Source organism: Narcine bancroftii, chromosome 4, assembly GCF_036971445.1.
Source record: "Narcine bancroftii isolate sNarBan1 chromosome 4, sNarBan1.hap1, whole genome shotgun sequence".
NCBI classification, from domain to species: Eukaryota; Metazoa; Chordata; class Chondrichthyes; order Torpediniformes; family Narcinidae; genus Narcine; species Narcine bancroftii.
In genome coordinates this window covers 283815369-283834018 of record NC_091472.1, presented here as the reverse complement: position 1 = coordinate 283834018, position 18650 = coordinate 283815369, and the positions used below count along the sequence as shown (strand labels likewise).

At 42.9% G+C, this 18650-nt stretch overlaps 1 protein-coding gene across 1 annotated transcript in view; it reads right to left on the bottom strand.

The window, feature by feature from the left end:
* Positions 1–18650, bottom strand: part of LOC138762464 (inactive dipeptidyl peptidase 10-like) — a 497046-nt gene that overhangs the window by 185805 nt on the left and 292591 nt on the right. The gene's annotated exons all lie outside the window — the stretch shown is intronic.

The following is an 18650-nucleotide window of genomic DNA, read 5'->3' as shown; positions in this document are numbered from 1 at the left end:
CCGTAAGAAACTGACTACCCATGTTCATCCTCTGTCAAACTCCACAATGCAGGAAAGCAGCGTAAAAATGGTTATGTATAAACGACCACTCCAGAGGTAAGTATGAAAATTTTTAACAGAATTCTTCCTTTATTTCTATGTAAAAAATCTAAGTTCCCTTGTTCTCTGCTCTTACCAAGTCACGATATCAATGATTGAAATGGTTCACTTGTTTTAAGTATATCTTAAACTTTCTGTCAAATCGCATAAACAACATGGGTAAAGAAAAATATTCTATCTTTAAGTAATTACATTTGTTCGAACTGACCCATCTGTCATAAATCTGTTAACTTTGATGTATTATTTTTATACTTATTAAACATACAAGGGGTTTCCTATTTAAAGCATTAGCCAATAAATGCTATTCACCCAAAGAAGATTTTTTTTCCAGCATTAACCATATAACCATTTACGGAGCGGAAACAGGCCATGTCGGCCTTTCAAGTCCGTACCGGTTCACTAGAACAACTCCACTAGCTCAAACCTCCCGCTCACCGCCACGTGATGTTCACGTTGAAATTTTTTGATGCATTGATAAACATATCCAGATCTCGGTTTTGCTGTAATAGACAATTGCAAAACTATTCATATTTCTACAGTTGATCATTAATTTTATGTGTGCTTGGAGCAGAGTATTTGATCCTGTTGCCTTATTAAGATTAAACCAATTATTTTTTTTTACTATTTCATAACTCCTGCTTTCTAAATTCACACCAATGTCCCTCCAACACTTTCAAACTCTGGCAATTAAAGGTTGTAACTTCTTAGCATAAATGTTAATTTTGATTCTCTGACTAGTTTGTATAAATTCAATCAGTTCCTCTTCAACAACTTTTCCAATAAAACAAACTCTCAAAATATTTACAGACCAGAATGCTCAAGATTGAAGTCAACAATTTCAGATAAAGAATTCTGCTACTCCCACTTAAATTTATTGTACAGTTCTTTGTCCCATCATGATCAGTTTCACTTTTCAGTTCCAATGAAAGCACATTGATCCAAAACATGAACTCTAATCCTCCCTTCACATTTGACAACCTACTGAGCTGCCAGCAATTTTTGTTTGTATTTTGAAATTTTATCATTCTGCTGTGCTTTGCCTTTGTTAAGGAATACAAAATCATAAAAGCAGTACGGCTGGTGCAATGGCTTTACAGCGCCACTACTCGGGACCCGACTGAGGTTCGAATAAAGCGCTGTCTGTAAGGAGTTTGTTTGTTTTCTCCATGACTGCGTGGGTTTTCCCTAGGGGCTCCAGTTTCCTCCTACCCTCCAAAGAGCACTGGGGGTTAATTGGGTGTAAATTATGAGGCATGGACACTGTAATGGAGGATTAAAACCATGTACCCAGATGCTTTTTGCTTATGTGGAACTGACGACACTGGGTCCACACGCAGGTCACCTTACTTTCAGAACTAGCAGATGTAATTAAACTCAGCCATGGGGACTTATCTGAAGATACACTTTGAAATGGAATTCCACTGTGAGGCCCAGGGAAAGCAGTTGTCAAATGCAACACTCTGATATTGACGTATTGGTCACAACCTGTCTTGCTCAAGAAGTTTTAATAAGTATTTGTATCTACGAGATAAACCAGGAAATTATAACATCCTGGTTCCATAATAATTAATCTTCTAAATTGTAGAATGTAATGTTCAGTTTTGATTTTGACTGACAAATATTAGAAGGAGTAGGCGCATGATTAATTGTTTTTGGGGTATATAAGCCTGTGGTCCTGCTGCTGAAGTTTAGACTCTCCGAGGGGTGGGAACACCCCTTGTCAAGAAGGAAGAACAGCCAGAGTCCGAGCAACGTCCCGGTCGGGGGAGGTGGAGAAGCTGCTACCAGCGCCCTGACAACCTACTACAAGTGTGCAGTTGTTGCCTCGCTTCGGCAGTTGGGACCAGTCCAAGCGTTGATAAGTATAGTTGGGAAGGGCTTGCATATTGTAGTGTGAAATCAGCTTTTGAATTAGTAATAAACATTTGTATAAACTGAACTGCTCTCGGTGTGTGTGTCTATTTTCTTTCGGTAGCTCAAACACTGTGACCAATCTAAAATGAACAAAATGAGAGGTATAAGTTTACCCAAGACAGACACATGGACCAAAATGGCCTGTTACCATGCTAAATGTCTAAATTTAAAAAAAATTAAAAGGAATATACCACATGAATACAGAGAAAGAATCTTTTTTTTCCCCAGAGTAGGATAATTGGTAACCAGAGGACATAGGTTTAAGATGAGAAGCAAGATTTTTTATATCAAGGTGGTAAATATATGGAACAGGTTGCGAAAGGAGGTTGTTGAGCCAGGTACTATTGCAGAATTTAACCAACAAAAAAAAATGAATGGATGCTTGTGAGCAGTGGTTCTCAACCTTTTTTCCACTCTCATACTTACCTCCTTAAGTAATCCCTTATTAACCACAGAGCACCTATTGGCATGGGAAAATTGGGCAGGAGGGACTTTATCCCTTTATCCCTTAGTGTACAACTTACCTTCTCCAAGGCTTCAACCTTCTTCCTGAAATGAGGTGACCAGAACTGAAGACAATATTCTGCGTGATCTAAACAGTATTTTATACAGCTTCAAAATTGACTCTATATCCTGCTGTAGCCTCATGACAACCTTACATATTATCCACACCTCCTACCTTTGTATCATCTGCATATGTACTGACCCAACCCTCCACTTCTTTGTCCAGGGCATTTAAAATAAAGAGCAGAAATTCCAGAACAGATCCTTGCAGAACACCATCTACTATTACACATTGCCTTCTGTGGGCAAGCCAAATCCAAACCCACCAGTCAACTTTCGATGGATTCCATAGTTCATGACCTTTTGGATGAGTCCACAAGATTCCTTTATTAATTCATTTTTGGTAATGGTACAGAATGTAATATTACACAAAATTGCCTTCTGCCTACCATGGGAACTTTTGTCAAATGCCTTATGAAAATCATGTAGTCCACATGCTCCCCAGCACTAATTTGTTTAATCACCTCCTCGAAAAACTCAATTAATCTTGTGAAGTATAATCTGCTCCTCAGAAAGTCATGCTAACTATCCCTAATAAGACTATACTTCTCCAAATGCCTGTAAATCCTGTCCCTAAGAATCCTCTTCAATAGTTGGCCCACCACGAACAAAAGACTCACTGGTCTATAATTCCCAGGATATCCCTGTTACCTTTCTTGAACACCTTTGTACCACCATTTAAGAGTCAGAAAGAACATAAGAACTTCCAGACCAAACAACCTCTTCCATAAAACAATTTCCCCAATTCTTAACTTTCCACTGTGACCATCCACTCAATTTCTGACAGGCTAAACTGGTGGAAACCTTCTATGCGTGGTTCAATGTGGAAAACAAAATGACATCAAAGCCCTGACACCCCACCTCCTCCTGAGGAACAGGGGAACAGGCACCCCACATGGAAGCTGCTGAGGAGAGGAGGATCTTATCCAGGGTGAACCCACACAAAGCAGCAGGACCAGATAACCTACCTGGTCAGGTCCTGATGGAATGTAGGGTTCAACTGACTGAGATCCAATCCGGCATCTTTAATATCTCACTCCAGCAGTCTATTGTCCCCACAGGTTTCAAGGAAACCCAAGAGTCTGATTAAGAGCTGGATTAAAGACCACCTTTCATAGGCACTGGCCTCCATGATCATGAAGTTTAAATGACTGGAAGTGGAGTGCATCAAAGCACACCTGCCAACAAGAATGGACTTATTCTATCGATTTGCAGACAATACAATAACCCTGACACTGACCCATCTGGAGATTGATGTCTCACATGCTAGGCTTTTCATTGATTTCATGTTGGCGTACAACACAATCATACATCAGAGACTGAGGGTAGGGGATAAACTGTCCTTGTTGGGAGTCAGTAGCCCACTCTCTTCAACTGAATCCTGAACTTTTTGATTGAAAGGCCACAGTCTGTCTGGGTTGACAGCAAAATCTAAAGCCCCATCTCAATGAGCAGAGGGACCGGGGCTTAAAGAAGGCTCAGAGAATCATTGAGGACCTTTACCATCCAGCTCGTAGTATATTTGAGTTAAAGGAACAGCAGGACTGCCAGGCTGGGAAACAGTTTTTCCCCGCAGGTACTGTTGAACAATTCTAGAAAGCCAAAATTATTTTATATATGTTTATTTTGGATCACTATATATATATGTCATGTGTGTGTATGGAGAGGACCATTCAAGGGAAGAACATGACGTCTCCAGCAACCTGGCATCGCTGGTCCTCAACCAGAATAGACCACACCAGCTCAGCAACTCAATGGTGATGGTGAAGGTAAATGGACATTCAACCAAGTGTCTGATCGACACAGGCTCCACGGAAAGTTTCATAGACTCAAGGACTGTGCAAAAATATAACTTAAAAATGTACCCGTCTAATTACCAAATCTTCCCAGTGTCCCAGTCCCATTCAGCGCGAATACAGAAACATTGTATAGTTCATCTGATGTTTGAAGGGGGGAATTTTGTAAATTTCACATGTACATTTTAGATGAATTGTGTGATCCATTATTGTTGGGTCTTGACTTCCTGTGTATCCTTAAAAGTGTGACCTTGGAGTTTTCGGAACGGAGAGGCCTCAAAACCAGAACCCACTTGCAGCCTCTCCACGCTGAACATCAACCCCCCTGCTCCCCCCCCATTCCAAAACACGTCTGCCGACTGTAAGCCAATTGCCAAAAAAGAGCAGGAGGCACAGTGCGGCAGACAGGGGGTTTATAAAGATGGAGACCCAGTGCCTGCTGGAGAAGGGGATCATCGAACCCAGCACCAGCCCGTGGAGAGCGAAAGTGGTGGTAGTAAAGAGGGAAAACAAGTCCAAGTTAGTGATTGAGTATAGCCAAACAATTAACAGATACATACTCCCTCACATTTCAGATATGGTGAATGGTATCGCGCAGTATCGGGTCTAATCAACCAGCGACCTGAAAGCTGCCTATCACCAGCTGCTGATCCGTTCTGAGGAACGACCGTACACTGCATTTGAGGCTAACAGTCGACTTTATCAGTTCCGGTATTATCAGTGGCAGATGGACAGAATGGTGGACCTTCCCCTACCTCGACAATGTCATCATCTGTAGTCACACCCTGGAAGACTATGATGCCAATCTCCAGAGTTTCCTCCATGTGGCGAGAGCCCTGAATCTCACCTGGAATTCTAACAAATGTTTATTCAGGACAACACGACTGGCTATCCTTGGCTACATGGTGGAAAATGGCGTAATTGGCCCTAACCCTGATAGGATGCACCCCCTGTTAGAGCTTATCCTCCCCGGAACCACAAAGGCTTTGAGGAAATGCCTAGGGTTTTTCTCATATTACACCCAGTGGGTCCCTCAATACGCTGACAAGGTTCATCCCCTCTTAAAGACCACCACTTTCCCCCTTTTGGCCGAAGCCCAGACAGCTTTCAATTACCTCCGCAGTTACATTGTGAAAGCTGCCATGTACGCGGTAAATGAGAATGTACCTTTCTAAGTGGAAAGTGATGCTTTGGACATAGCTCTGGCCGCTACTCTCAATCAGACGGGCAGGCCAGTTGTCTTTTTCACACAGATGCTTAAAGGCCACGAGCTCCGGAACCCATATGTGGAAAAGGAGGCTCAGGCCATTGTAGAAGCTGTAAGGCACTGGAGGCACCACCTGGCTGGTAGAAAATTCATGCTCCTCACGGAGCAGTGCTCTGTTGCATTCATATTCAGCAACATCAAGAATAACAAAATTGCTGGGTGGAGGATTAAAATCTCCACCTACAGTTTTGACATCGCCTATTGGCCAGGGGCAATTAGTGGCCCTCCAGATGTCTTCTCCAGGGATGCTGTGCCTCTGCACACACTGGTTAACTATGGACCATACACAATGAGTTCTGCCATCCACGGGTCACCTGCATGACTCATTTTGTCAAGTTCTGCAATTTGCCCTACTCAATAGAAGACATCAGGGAAATGACCAGGCCATGCCACATCTGCACTGAGTGCAAGCCGTACTTTTTTCACCCCATGAAAGCACACCTAATTAAGCTATCCAGGCCCTTCGAATGGCTCAGTCTCACCCCTCCAGGGATGGGAACACCTACTTTCTCTCGGATAAGTACTCCCACTTCCCGTTCACCATCCCACACCCAGACATGTTCACTTTGTCCATTATGAAGGCCCGAGACTCTATTTTCTCTCTGTTTGGTTATCCCGGCTATATTCATAGCGACTGGGGGCTCAGCCTTCTTGAGCGACGAGCTGGGTCAGTATCTGCTGGTGAGGGGCATTGCATCCAGCAGACTACCAGTTACAACCCCCAGAGGAACAGGTAGGTTGAAAAAGAGAACACCACGATCTAGAAGGCTGTCAAGCTTGCCCTAAAGCAAAAAGACCTTCCAGACTCGCACTGGCAGGTGTTCTCCCCATTGCGCTCCACTCAATTCAGTTGCTACTCTGAACTACAACCTATGCTACTCCTCATGAGGTCATGTTTACATTCGACAGAAGGTCGGCATCAGGGACTTTACTCCCAGCCCGTCTCATTAGTCCTGGTCTGATCCTTCACAAGACACACCTGTGGAGAAGCAAGACCAATTCCTTGGTCGAAAGGATGAAATTGCTCCATGCCTACCCCACGAGCGCCTACGTGGAGTACCTGGATGGCAGGGAGGATACTGTCTCCATCAGGGATCTGGCACCCACCGGAACCGAGGATCCGTTGCTTCAGGTGCCCCACGAGCTACCTAGCTCTTTTTCCCCACCCCCACCCAGGCCTCAGGGGACTTGGTTCAGGAGGAGAGTAAATCCCCCTCTATCGTCGAGCTGGAACCCCAGCCCTCTACCCTTCCATCACAGGTGGACCAGGAGACTCAAGGAGCCAAAGGCCCACTGGTGCTAAGGCGCTCCACCAGGATCTCCAGACCCCCGGACCACCTGAATCTGTAAATAGTATTGTAAATATTTATCTTCTGTGTCTATTACCAGCTTCTGATCCTTGTTCTCTTCATCCACAGACCTTTAATTCTGAAGGAAGGGGTGAATGTAGTGAACTGGGATTCACAAGAGGTGTCCTGTACTGAAGACTGGACCCACTCTCTGGTCCTCCCCCAGGGGCCCATATAAAACCCTTGTTTCCTGCCTAAACCCTGAACGCTGTTCATGAATCCTACCTGTGTTGTAAGCTAATAAAAGCGTTAGTTCTCCCTCCCACTGAGTGTCAGCTTTTTATCTACGACATTAAAGCCGGTTACAGGAAAACTAGGTTTCAGAAATATAACAATCATAAGCTAATTGAGGGTATTGTTGGAGAGCTACTGAAATGGCTTAAATGGTCACAATCTCATCTGTCAACTGCCAGTTATCTTTTATGCTCATTTGAGACAATGTGGGGAATTTTCTCATCAAAGATTCTCCCTTTCGCTTTGTTTTAAATAAAGACTAGCTATTTCATCTTCTGGACTCAGGTGATTGATCAGCTGAAGCCTTTGGCAGGATACATGTTTATGTGGGTCTTTCAGAAATTATTTAATTTTGTGGTTCATGCTGGTGGAAGGAGAGGTCTGTTGGGAAGGTCAGGTTCTATCAGATTTAAGCATTGACCACTTGATATTTAAAACAGTAGTACATTGCTCAGTAGGATTTTAATCAACTCAACAATACAAGGTGCAAAACACATAAGTAAACCAATAGAAACTGACTGACATGTGAATTCTAAAGGGTCATGTGACCTTGGTTGAAGTGAGGATTGTGGAGGGTCACGTGACATCTTCAACTGGAACCTAGTCGCAAGACCTGTCGATCAATGGACTCTGCCCACACCTGACCACTGGCTCCTTTAATCACCTAGTGATTACTTGGGCCAGACTCTCCAGCTTACTCTACTATAAAGTGCATTGATTCCTGTTCTCTTCACTTCTCCCACCATATCCCATGGTCTACTCTCAGCTCAATGCGCAGGTGCCAGTGAATCCTCGTTTTCTCGCTACCACAGCTCCGTACCTCACTCCCCACTATCTGCCACGGACTTCTCCTACACTTCATCCTCTGCTGGATTCATTCATTCAATTGCTGATTCTAGGCACACCTAGCATTCATCAAGGATCAGAAGCTCACGTACCTGGAGACTGCCGCTTCGGTGACACCTCCCCCCCCCCACACATGGGTCTCCAGTCTGGCCCTGTCGATTTACGGGACTGAGCTCCTGACATGGGTCTCTGCCGTGGCCTTGGTGACCGACAGGATCGAGCCTGATACATGAACTTTCACTCTGAACCCGTCGGCCCACAGGACCGGACTTCACATGTGGGTCTCCATCTTGGGCCCGGCGACCTACAGGATGGAGCCTCTGACATGAATGTTCCCCCTGAATTCAGCAACCTACAGAACTGAGCTTCAGATGTAGGTTTTCACCTTTGGCCCTGCGACCTACTGGACTGATCCTCCAACGCGAACTCCAGGAGTACATGGGCCTTTCTCTCTCTCCCCTCTGAATTTATGAACTCCCCTCCCTCCCTTGGACCCTTCCTACTCTCCAAGTCATGATCCACCCCATCCTCCTCCTCTCCATTGAACCTCCCCCTATCTCCTGCCTGGTCTTCACCATTCTCTCCAACCTTCCCCTCTCAGAGACTGAAAGCTTTGACCTCAGTAGAGCCCTCATATTCATCACCAGCCCCTCCTTCACCCACACCTCAACAAGTTCTGCGCATGCCATGTTGAACTCTTCATCCATTAGTTCCATCTCCATGCTTACTTCCACAACCACGATTCTCCACCCCCCCACTAGATCTTTTCTCCCACTTTAAATCTTCATCCTCCTCCTGCACACATTGTTCTGGTCTTCTACTTTGGGCCTTTATATTTTCAACTGCACTGATTCAAATTCACTACTCCCCTCACTCATTCCAAACTCAACCCCTCAGATTGCCTGGTCATTCACTCTCTCCAATCCAAACATCACCATCAAACCTGCAGACAAGGGTAGCGCTGACCTCTATCTGGCCAAAGCCAGGCAACAACTCTCAGACACCTCCTCTTACTTATCCCTCCAATAGGACCCCACCAAAACTCATCAAACCACTGTATCACAGACCATCTCTGAACCCATCACTTCCGGTCACCTCCCTGGCACAGCCTCCAACCTTATTGTTCTCCAACCACGCACAACCCATTTCTCCCTCCTACCCAAGATCCACAAGCCCTATTTGCTGGCAGATCCATTGTGTCCGCGTGCTCCTGCCCCATCGAATTGGTCTCTCTACTTACCTCCACTGTTTTGTACCCCTTGGTCCAGTCCCTTCCCACTTACATCAGGGACGCAGAACATGCCCCCATCACTTCAGCAACTTCCAGTTCTTGGAATTCGACATGCGAAACATGAATATCCAATCCCTATACATCTCCATTCCCCATTCTGGGCCTCAAACCCCTTCATTTCTTTCTGGACAATAGACATAACCAATCCCCCCACCACCACCCTCCTCTGGCTGGCAGAACTTGTCCTCATCTTAAATAAGTTATCCTTTGACATCCCAATTTCTGCAGGTCAAAGGAGAAGTCATAGGTACCTACCCACATATGCCTGCCTTTTTGTTGGCTATGTGGAGCAATCCATGCTACAAGCCCACACAGGCAAGGCCCGTCAACTCTTCCTCCTCTACTCTCTTCATGTTCCCATGATGAGCTTGTTGATTTCATCCACATTTACTGCTCCTGATCTTAAATTCACTAGGTCCATCTTTAGAAAAGCTCTCCCTTTCCTTGATCTCTCTTTGTCTCCATCTAAGAAGACAAACCCTCGAAGGACATCTGCAAAACAACCAACTCCCACAGCTACCTTGATCACCTTGCCCCCTGGAAGGATTCCATTCCATTCATCCATCTTCATCGCATCTGCAGCCAGGATGAGGACTTACATGCCAGATCATCAGACATGTCCTCCTTCTTCAAACAATGTGGCTTTCCCTCTATCACTATCAACTCAGCATTCACCTGGAAATCCTCCATTACCTACACATCTGCTCCGGCCCTCTCTACCCTCATGCTCAACAAGGACAGGATTCCTCATCCTCACCTACCACCCCTCCAGCCTCCACATCCAACACACCTTCCTCTTCCATTTCTGCCACCTTCTATGTGATTCACATATTCCCCTCTCCACCTTCCTCAGGGACCACTCTTTCGTGACTCCCTTGTCCACTCCTCCCCTGTGACCACAGGAGATGCTCCATTTGCACCCACATCTCCTCCCTCACTACCATTCGGGGCTCCAAACGGTCCTTCCAAGTGAAGCAAAATTTCACTTGTGAATCTGCAGGGGACATCTATTGCATCCGATGCTCCGATTGTGGTCTCCTCTACAAGGGAAAGACTGGATGCAGATTGGGAGATCACAAAGATGAGCACCTCAGTTCTATCTGCCGCAATAGTATGGATTTCCCAGTGGCCACCCATTTCAATTCCCCATTCTATTCCCTTGCTGACATTTCTGTCCATGGTGTTTTGCGCTGCCAGACAGACAACCCGTAAATTGGAGGAACAACACTTCACCTCCCAACTGGTCACCATCCAACTTAAAGGCATTATTATTGATTTCTCTGATTTTTGTTAACCCTCCCCCCTCATTTCTTCCCCCAGCTCTGTTTCTCCCCTTTTCCCTGTCTCCCTTCACACGGACAAAATCAATTCTCACCTCTCCCCTTATTATATCCAATGAATACCTTTCTCTGAATTCTGAGATTTCCTGCTTCTGTCTCATTCTGCTTATACTAGGGCTCAGGTCTAAAATGTCTGCAATATATCTTTGCTTTTTATGGATGCTGAAAAGACGGGTTGAATTCCTCCAGCAATTCAGTGTGATTACTATAAAGGCTACTACACGAAGAAGGTCTTGCTCTTTTCTCTTCAGTCCTGAGACGAACCCTGCTGCACTACAGGTTGCAAACTGTGCCCAACACTGGAGGAGTCAGTGGTAAAGTGTGCACTATACAAGGATCAGGGCTGTTAGATAGCATTGGAGCAGTGCCCATGTTAGACAAGGAATAACGGTAGCATATTTAATCCTTGGTCTGTTGCTAGTATCGGGTGTGTAAAGTCTGATGTGACTGGATTGTACTGCACTTTTAAGTCTGTACACAGTTGCTAGTATCAGTAGTGTTAAGTCCGAAGTGACTGATTATATTGTTTTGTGATTGAGAGTATTAAAGAATCAGAATCAGAATTCACTGTCATGAACAAGTCATTTGGTTTTGTGGCTGCATCATTAGTGCAAACGCTTATGTTATAACCATCTTACAACATTCTTATAAAATAATAGTTGGAGCCTTTGAGGATAGAGGCTGCTTTTTTTAAGACATTGCATCATGTCCTCGATGGAGTGAAGGCTGGTGCCCGTGGTGTCACAGGCTGAGTTAACAAGCCTCTGGAGTTTATTCTTGTCCTGAGAATTGACGCCTCCTCACCAGAAAGTGATGCAACCAGCTTGAATGCATGTAGAAGTTTACAAGAGTCTTTGGTGACATACTGAATCTCCTCAGACACCTCACAAAGTGTAAGCACAAAGTATTACATCATTGTGGAGGCTCCAGGACAGCTCGTCAGAGATGTTGACACCCAGGGAATCTGAAGTTCTTGACCCTCTCCACTACTAAGCCCTCGATGAAATCCACAATCGGCTCCTGGGTTTTGCAGAGACATAGAATTTGTAGCTTCTTGACTAGCAGTAAGGGAATAATGGTATTGAAGGCTGAGGTGTTGTCGATAAAGAGCAGCTGTTTGTATGTGTTTTTAGTATTACGTATTAGTATGTATTAGTGCGTGCTATTCCTGTTGAAATCCCCATGTGTGTTTTAATAAAGATCCTTCCTGTGTTCAGTCTGTGTCCAGACCATTGCTCTTTGAACCCTCTGAATCTTTCCCTTCCCACACAATGCTGCCTCATTTCATTTCCCAAAAATGCTGAAAGATTAAACCCTGAGGATTGGATAGAATTAATGTACCTACAACTGGATATGCTGACTGGAGTGGGTTCAATGAAACATTTAGACCATATAGCATCTGTACTTTACCTGAACATACCGAGTGAGTGATCTGTAGCTAACAGGATGCTGTTACTGCAATATGCAGTTCTTGGGCTGCAGTGCAGATTCCATCACTCTGAAGGCTCAGTGGCGTGGGGACAGCACGCTGCTGTTTTACTGTGGTGTGTAGTTCATTGAAATCCACTATTGGTGACACTCAGTTGTGGTGGAACTGTTGCAAAGGCTAAAATAATTCACTGGCCGAGTGCGGCCAAAGACTAGACCCGGTCATGTGCTGGGCAGGAATCTTTACTGATAAGCAACTTTCAGCATTCCTTTAAAGCCTTAAAGTTCAAAGATCTCCTTGACATGTGCAGTAGTATTGCTTGCAACCATTGAATCATAATTATGATTCAGCTTCTGAATCTTTGCCTGCCCATTCCCAGTGTAAGAGTATGCTATTAAAGAGAATTTCAGTTTGTATACAGTAACAGCTGCTATTATGTTGAGAGAAAATAAAATCTTGTATTTTATTGATTTCAAAACAATAACGATTGCTTGCAGACTACTTGCTTTGTAAGTCGGTCTTCAAAATCTAAAATGGTTTCCATGGAAACACCAGAGTCAGTAATTGTGGTGCAGTGCTTAATTTCTTGCAGTTTTATCCTCTCAGGAACTAAATTAATGGCCTTAACTTTTACTTGAAATTAATGGTGCTAAACCTTTTGATATGAAAAGCATATGCTGGTAAAGCTAATATAAAAGATCACAAAGGATTAATTTAAACAAGATAGAACTAAAATATGCTACTGTTTATAACATTTATAACATTTGCTACTGTTATAAAATAAAGAACTGAGATGAAATGTATTGCCTCATAACAGAAAACTGGAGAGTAGCTAATGTTACACCTTTATTGGCCAGTAAATCAGAGCTAGAGAAATTATTGGAAAAAATGATGAGGGAAAGGATTATGCACATTTGAAAAGTCATAGTCAGATTAAGGACAATCAACATGACTTTGTGAGGGGCCATTTATTTATTTTTTTTACCAATTTGATTGAGTTTGTTAAGGAGGTGACAGAGGTGGCTGATGAGGGCAAAGCAGTAGATGTTGTCTACATGACTTTAGTCAGGTGATTGACAGGATCCCTCATGGTAGGCTGATGAGGGGAAGGCAGTGGATGTTGTCTACGTGGACTTTAGTCAGGTGTTTGACAGGATCCCTCAGGGTAGGCTGATGAGGGGAAATCAGTGGATGTTGTCTACATGGACTTTAGTCAGGTGATTGACAGGATCCCTCATGGTAGGCTGATGAGGGGAAGGCAGTGGATGTTGTCTACGTGGACTTTAGTCAGGTGTTTGACAGGATCCCTCAGGGTAGGCTGATGAGGGGAAATCAGTGGATGTTGTCTACATGGACTTTAGTCAGGTGATTGACAGGATCCCTCATGGTAGGCTGATTCAGCAGGTGCAAAATTGTGTGGGGCATTGCGTATAAATGTAAGGAAATCATGTTGCAGCTGTATAAAAAGCTGAAGTGACTCTCGGAACATTGCATGCAATTCTGGTTGCCCCAATACAGGAAGGATGTGATCCAAAGCTGAGTGGAGAGCCAGCGATATTGTGTCTGCTGTGGAGCGATTGTGACGATGGGCGAATTGCAGTGGGTCCAGAACTTTGCTTAGGTACATGTCAATTCTGGCCATGACCAACCTCTCAAAGCATTTCATCACAGTAGAAGTTAGTGTTACTGGCCAGTAGTTGTTGAGGCAGGTCACATTACTCTTGATGGGTACCCTGCCAGGTACGCCGTCATGGCCTGATGCCTTACGAGGGTTCACCCTCTTGAATGGTGTTTTGACCGCCCTCAGAGACAGATATCACAGGGTCCTCAGCCTTTTCAGGGATTCTAACAGGCACTATTTGTTTCTTCTTTTCAAAGTGGGCATAGAAGGTATTCAACTCATTGGGTAATGAAGCGTCACAGCCATCTATTGTGTTCACCCTCACTTTGTAGGCCGAAATAGCCTGCACTCCCTGCCATAGCTGGTATCTGTATCTGTCTCTATCTCATTCCATTTAAGCTTCTTCATTCTTTCTTCCCATCATATTTATCTGCTAATTTTTTTCCCACCCACTTAATTTTCCTATATCTCTTTGTAGGTTCTTTGTGTCCACAACCCCCACCCCAGTATTGCCTCGAACCTATCTTTGAATCATCAGAAAACCATAGCTGTTGTACATTTGGTTCGTTCATCTTAGTCATTAATGTGAATTGCAAATATTTGAGGGCCCAGCACGATCCCTGTGATGCTCCAATGCCAAACCAAAAATGGCACATTTATTCCAATTTCCTTTTTTTGTTAGTGAATCCCTCATCCCTGGCAATACACTACAATTGAATGCATTAATTTGTATCTTGTGCAGTAACCTATTATGTGATGTCTTACTGAATACTGCCTTCTGAAAATCCAAATACAATACATCAACTTTTATTTATAAATCCTCAACAACTCTGGAAAATTGTCAATCATAGTTTTTCTTTCATGAAATTGTACTGGCTTTTTCAACGTTCTAACTGCTCCACTATTATCTCCTTAAATAAAAGATTCTATCATTTTTCCAATGACAATTTTAGACCAACTCACTTATTGGTGCTTTCTGGCTCTCTTTCTCTCTTGTCTTGTAGTACATTTACTTTTTGTGCAATATTATTGTTATTATTTTTTATTTTATTTTATTTTATAGCAATGTCATAAGATGGTTATAAGATATATTTTTGTGCTATGATGCTGCCACAGAACACTGAATTTCATGATTATTCATGACAATAAATCCTGATTCTGATTCTATTTGTGGGATTGATGACAGCATCTCTTCCACGATCATCCTCAACAATGTTGCCCAGAAGGCTGTGGACTTGGTCCCCTACCATGCTCCATGTACACTCATGACTGTGTGGCCAAACACTGCTCAAACTCCTATAAATTTGCAGATGACACCACCACCGGAGGTTGGATCTCAAACAATGATGAGTTGGATATAGAAGGTAGGTGGAGAGGCTGCAGGATGACAACCTCTCCCCCAATGTCAACAAGATTATGGAGCTGGACATAAACTCATGGAAGTGGTCACTTCCCTGTCCACTTCAATGGTGCAGAGGTAGATATAATAGGCAGCTTCAAATTCCTAGGCATAAATATCGCTAGCAACCTTCTCCTGGTAGTAGAAGAGTCTCTCTGCTTCCTCAAATGTTTGAGCAAATCTGGCATGTTACCTGCATCCCTCAACAACTTTGCAGTTGCACCGTTAAAATGATTCTCTCAGGGTCAGTAGCTGCAGAGATGTGGACACAGATCAGACCATAATTTAAACTCTCCCTTCCACCTACTCTTTCTCATCTCTTGGATAAGTTGCCAATATAGTGAAAAACTCATCCCACTCCACCCATACACTCTTCATCCTCCCTCTGCTAAGGTGAGATCATGTACCACCAGATTCAAGGACAGTTTATTTCCCATCCTTATCAGAGACCTGAATGTAGCTCACACTGGCAAAATAATGTAGCCTTTGTTCTGTTTTAACTGATTTATTTCTGAAACTCTGTACTTTGTATTTACTGATGAACTATGAGTTGATGAGCTGGACTGAAAATTTTCTCACCTTGTCTTGACACATGTGACAATAAACTAGAATTTGAACTTGACATAGTAAAATAATTACCTTAATGCTAGTTACACTATTATGTCAAACTTTCAAATATTGCATCTTATTGCTCAATTGAAATAACTGGTAGCTGATACCATTATTCCCTCAGTGCTGGTCAAGAAGCTACAAACTCTGAGCCTCTAAACCCTTCTCTGCAACTGGATCCTTGACTTCCTCATTGGAAGACGACAATCAGTACATATTGGAAACAATGATTCATCCTCACTGATTATCCACATAGGAACTCACCAAAGATGTGTGCTTAGCCCACCGCTCTACTCATTATACACCATGGCTGTGGCCAGACACAATTCCAATGCCATCTGCAAGCTTGCCGGCAGAATCACAAATGGATTGAGGAAGTGTACAGGAGGAAGGTAGATCAGTTCGTTGAATGGTGTCACAACAACAACCCTGCGCTCAACATTAGCAAAGTCAAGGAGCTGATTGTGGACTTCAGGAGGAAGTCAGGGGAACACAACCCAGTTCTCACTGAGGGCTCAAATTCCTGGGTATCAACATCTCCGACCATCTTTCCTGAAGCCTCCATGTTGATGCAATCACAAAGAAGGCTCGCCAGTGCTTATACTTTGTGAGGTGTCTGAGATTTGGTATGACACCGAAGACTCACGTAAACTTCTGCAGGTGTACTATGGACAGCATTCTGGCTGGTTGCATCACTGTCTGTTATGGATGCACAAACTCTCAGGACAAGAATAAACTCCAGAGGGTTGCTAACTCGGCCCGTGTCCAACAAGGGCAACTACATGAGGCAGTGTCTTAAAAAAGCAGCCTCTATCCTCAAAGACCCCCACCACCCAGGCCATGCCCTCTTCACTCTGCTACCATGGGGAAAAAGGTGGAGGATTCAAAAGACAAGCAATCAGCGGCACAAGGACAGTTTCTTCCCCACTGCCATCAGATTCCTGAATGATCAATGAACCAAAGACACTGCCTTACTATATGTGAAATTTTCTTTTCAGTAATTGTCATAAGATAGTAATAAATATGCATGTTTGCACTCTGACACTGCCGTAAAACACCAAATTTCATGACTTATTCCTGACAATAAGTTCCGATTCTGAGCTAGTAATGATTATATTTTGCGTAGAGAATATTTTCAAGAGGTAATAGTGAGTGGAAAGACGATGTGGTCTCCTTTTGCATGATCATCTAAAACATAGTCTTCGACATACAAAAATAGACCTTATAGATCATATCGCTCATGTCAATAATGAAACATGTATCTGTACTAACCCCATTTACCAGCACTTCGTCCCTAGCCTATTATGCTTAAGTCATTAACGTGCTTGTCCAGATGCTTCTTCAATGTTTTTGGGGTTCCAGCCCTCATCACCTCCTCAGGCAACATGTTCCAGACTGAAACCATCCACCGGATGGAACAAAGTCTGCCCAAACTTACTATCCTCTCATCTCTCATCTTTGATCCTAAAAAGATTGTAAACTATATATTAAAATAGTGAATTTATGAGAAGAGATGACTTTGAACAATCAACTATTTAAATAAATAGATATAATCTGGTTATATGTAAAAGCTAACAGTTTTAGAAGAACACTACACCACCCTTCAACCCTCAATGTTCTGCTGACTTATATATATATATATATATATATACCAACCAAAAAAAAATGAAGAAATCTGACCAACAACTGCGAACTAATCATTACTTCATCAATTTAAATCATGCAAACAAAATCATCTAATTTTTATTTTGTCATTCTTTTATTAATTTGACAGAAGCTCATCTAGAAAGGTAAACCATTAAACACAAAAGATAAATTCTGAATGGTTGGTATTTCAAAGAAATAATGGATGGATGGATGTTTTCAATCTATGTTCAAATAATACAATTTCCAATTTTTTTCATAATTTAAAATTTTCATCAACATTTAAATGTAATTGTCCCAAAATATACAGTGCAGTGAAAAGAGTTTTTCTGAAAGCAAACTAATCAGTTATCATCAACATTCAGGCTGCCATGTAAAGTGAATCATTTTGAGGATTTCTGTGAAAGGAAAATCAAGCAAGGGCAGTATGAGAGACTGTTATGGGGCTCATTCAGGAGCCTAATGGCTGCAAGGAAGAAACAATCTTTAAGCATTTTTGGGCGTGGTTTCACGCTCTAAATGTTATAAAAACATAGGGCGGCACAATTGCCGTAGCAGTTAGCGCAATACTGTTACAGCACCGGTGATCAGGACCAGGGTTCGGATCCCACGTTGTAAGGAGTTTGTATGTTCTCCCCATGTCTGCATGGGTTTCCTCCAGGTGCTTCAGTTTCCTCCCACTGTTCAAAAAAAACATACTGGGAGTTGTAGGTCAATTGGGTGGCACGGGTTTTTGGGCCAAAATGGCCAGTTACCATACTGTATGTCTAAATTAAAAAAAAATGAATACCAATCTAGATTTAATTTGTATTAATAGAATAATTTTCCATATTTGCCTTGGCAATATAATGGAGATCATGATTAAACCAAGGGTCTCAAAGCTGTCCTAATGATGTGCGAACTTCAAGATCATAAACTGAAGGATTATTTCTTTTCTTCTGCAATTTGAGATAAGGTGATGAGAGTTTATTATCATATACTTAAGTACAATGTACAGATACAATGAAATTATTGCTTCGTACCCACTAGGATTTAAACCACATTGCAGTTCCAAAGTTTGTGCCATTTTACTGAAAAATGTTTGTCTCAAGTCGGCTGTAATTAATTTTACAATGCAGTTTTATCCTGTTCTGAGTTCATCTCAATGATATTGGAGAAAAAAAGGAATTCTTACTCTCCATTTTTTATTAATTGCAACAGCCTCGGCAGTTAATGCAGCGAAAGAAACACTACAGTGCTATTATTAAT